The 3,161-nt window shown below is 52.0% G+C and overlaps 1 pseudogene; it reads right to left on the reverse strand.

Annotated features, from left to right (window-relative positions):
* Nucleotides 1-515: 515 nt before the first annotated feature.
* LOC114211344 (acyl-CoA-binding protein pseudogene) lies at nucleotides 516-858 on the reverse strand (annotated as a pseudogene).
* Between the last annotated feature and the right edge of the window lie 2,303 nt (nucleotides 859-3,161).

Here is a 3,161-nt window from a genome sequence, read left to right on the forward strand (position 1 = left end):
GAAAGTCTCCCAGTTGGTCCTCCGGAGTGGCATCTGCTGAAATGCGCAGGAGGCTCCCGAGGTAGGAAGCAAGACAATGGGTCTTGGCTTCCGTCTGTTTTACATACCAGGATTCCGTGTAAGGTTTTAGTACTTTGTTGCTTTTAACTTTACATATTTTTTAAAATTTTATTTATTTATTTATTTATTTATTTATTTATTTGAGAGAGAGACAGAAAGAGAACGGGGGTCGGGGGGCAGAGGGAGAGGGAGAAGCAGGCCCCCACCAAGCAGGGAGCCCAATGTGAGGCTCGATCCCAGGACTTTGGGATCATGACCTGAGCCAAAGGCAGATGCTTAACCGACTGAGCCACCCAGGCATCCCACATTTTTTTTTTTTAAGTAACAAATGTGCTTTTAATAGATCTATAGATAAAAACTACTCAGCACAGGTCAGTAACCATGGCAGGCCCTACTCTGTTGGAGCCATGTCCTGTGCGGTCTTCAGGACCTAAGTTAACAGGCTATTTGCATTATTTCATGTCATCCACAGTATTAGAAAAGCAAGGCATTAGATCAGTTTAGATGAAATGCAATGTTGGCAGCCAAATCCAGTCTATTATATTCCATATTTTTTCTTTAGTTCTTCGACTTCGTTGACGTAAGCTTTCATGGCATCTTCCTTGGAAGTCCCTTACAGATGATTCCAGGCATCCCATTGGCCTTGCCTTTGAGATCCAACAGCCCAGGCCGTTCTGTGTTTTTGTCACCTACAGTTGCTTGTTTGTGGCTATAGATGAACAACATCTCATCATCTGCTGGCTTGGTCTTGAGGTGCTTAACATCCTCAGCAGCTTTGTCAAGCTCAGCCTGAGACATGCTGGCGGGGTTGTGAAGATCCGGAGAACCCGCAGAAGCAGTGAAGAGCAGGCCCACGTATTTTTTTTTTTAAGATTTTTATTTATTTATTTGACAGAGAGAGACATAGCGAGAGAGGGAACACAAGCAGGGGGAGTGGGAGAGAGGGAGAAGCAGGCCTCCTGCCGAACAGGGAGCCCGATGCAGGGCTCAATCCCAGGACCCCGGGATCACGACCTGAGCCAAAGGCAGCCGCTTAACCGACTGAGCCACCCAGGCGCCCCCCACGTATTTTTTTTTCATTAAGAAATACTGTACAAACAACAGAGTGTACCAATCTTAAGGGTACAGCTGCACACATATACATCCATGTCACTCCCCCTGCCACCCAGATCAAGACACAGATGTTCACTCAAGCCCCCTCCCAGACAATACCCCCATTTTGGAACTTCAGGGGAATAGAATCATATAAAGTATACATTTCCTTGTGCATCTGGCTTCTTTCACCCCACAGGATGCCGGTGAGATGCATCCATGATGCGTCTTTTTGCTTGCTGTATAACATTGCATTGTGTGATTCTCCTACAATGTATTACTTCTATTCTGTCATCAGCGTTTCCAGTTGCGGCCAATTATCAATAAAGTTGCCACAACATTCTTGTATGTAACTGTGGGGCACGCCACACTCGTTTCTGTTCGGCATGTACCTGGGAGTGGGATAAGCATTTGCAGATACAGCCACGCCATCTTCCGAAGTGGCTGTGCCCACTTCTGCCCCCACCAGGGGTCCATGAGGGTTCCAGCGACTCCACTTCCTTGCCTGTGCCTGGTGTCCTCTGTGCTTTCAGGGTTGGCCACTCTGGCAAGGGCATAGTGACATCCCATTATGATTTTCGTGTGCCTTTCCCTGGTGACTAAGGATGGCAAGCCCGTTTTCCTATGACTAGCTGAGATTTGGGGTTTTAAAAGGACCCTAGACGTTAAAACCCATTGTTGTGCACTCCCAGGAAGAGGGGTTAGTGTCCAACCAGCCATGCCGTGGTCCTCCTCAGACAGGTCCCTGTTCTGGGGGCCGAGGATGCACTGAGGAGGCAGGACGGGGATGGGGAGAGCCAGAGGAGGAGGGAGGACGGTGTGTGCTCGGGAGGAGTCCCAGAGTAGCAGGAAGGGCCAGCAATCAGGCAACTCCAATCCTGACACAACACAGAGATGCCCAGTGGTACGATGACGCATGGAGCGCCGCAGTGGCCGCTCTGGGTGAGGCTGGCTGGGAAACCTTCCCCTGCGGCCTGGACTGAGTCTTAAGCAATGCAGTTTTCCTGCAGTTTCACAAGAAGGGCGTGGGAGCCACACCCCGATGCAGTTTCCACTGATGACTGTGATGGGTTGGAGGGGAAGGGCTGGTGGGCAGAGCCGGATGGCAGGCAAGAGGCAGGTAGGCGCTGGGAAGCGGCCAGACTGGGAATTGGGCTCTATTTCCATCATGGTCACTTCTCAAGCAAGGCTCTTCCCCTTTGAGTCCATGCCTATCTGCATGCAGGACAAAGAGCCTGGAAGATAGGAGCTTGGTGGCCTCTCCCAGGCTGCTCCCAGACACCAAGTGGGGCTGAGCTAACAGGTCCCCTGAAGCTCCTCGGCAACCCCGACAGTGATGAGTCACCACACCCCATCCATCACCTCTATCTATTGCAATCAATCCTGAGAGCAGGTGTCCGGAGCGATAGTGGTCAAGGCAGCTTCCAGAGGAGTCTGGCTTGCTGTGGGGGAGGGTGGGCAGAGGCCTGTTGGGCCTTTCTCACTGGTGGAGAAACCCCCACTCTGCCCTCCTCTGCATAGAAGTGAAGAATCTGTCCTGCTAACAAAGGTCCAAGCCCCTACATGAGCTGAGTAGAGAAGGGGGCCTCAGCAGGGAAGATCACAATGAGAATGGTGAGAATGTCCTTTCTGACAGCCCACTGGGGGAGCCCCAGGGTGGGGGGGGGCAGACCCCCAAGAAAGACTGTGGCTGCTATCTGTCTCCAGGATTTTCCTCCAGAGATAGGAAAATTGGGGATTTTGATCCATGGAATGTGTTGGTCCCTTACATACAGCTCTCTTAGGCCTCCCGGCCCCCTATGAGAACTGGGGCCCCCACCTGGGGGGTACTGGCCTTCCTAGGGGCTCTGGATAGAGACAGCACACAGGGCCACCCCAGTCGGGAAGGCTCACCATCCAGCATCTGCCCCTCCTCTTGCATGCTTTCTGCCATCACCTTCCAGCAACTGGGTTCTCCCTCCCCAAGCCTGGGCCCTTGGGTGTCACCCCAGGCCCTATGCTTTTGGCCC

The sequence above is a fragment of the Eumetopias jubatus genome, unplaced genomic scaffold, assembly GCF_037043125.1.
Source record: "Eumetopias jubatus isolate StellerSeaLion01/CBP00866 unplaced genomic scaffold, mEumJub1_p1.0 scaffold_13, whole genome shotgun sequence".
In the NCBI taxonomy this organism is placed as follows: Eukaryota; Metazoa; Chordata; class Mammalia; order Carnivora; family Otariidae; genus Eumetopias; species Eumetopias jubatus.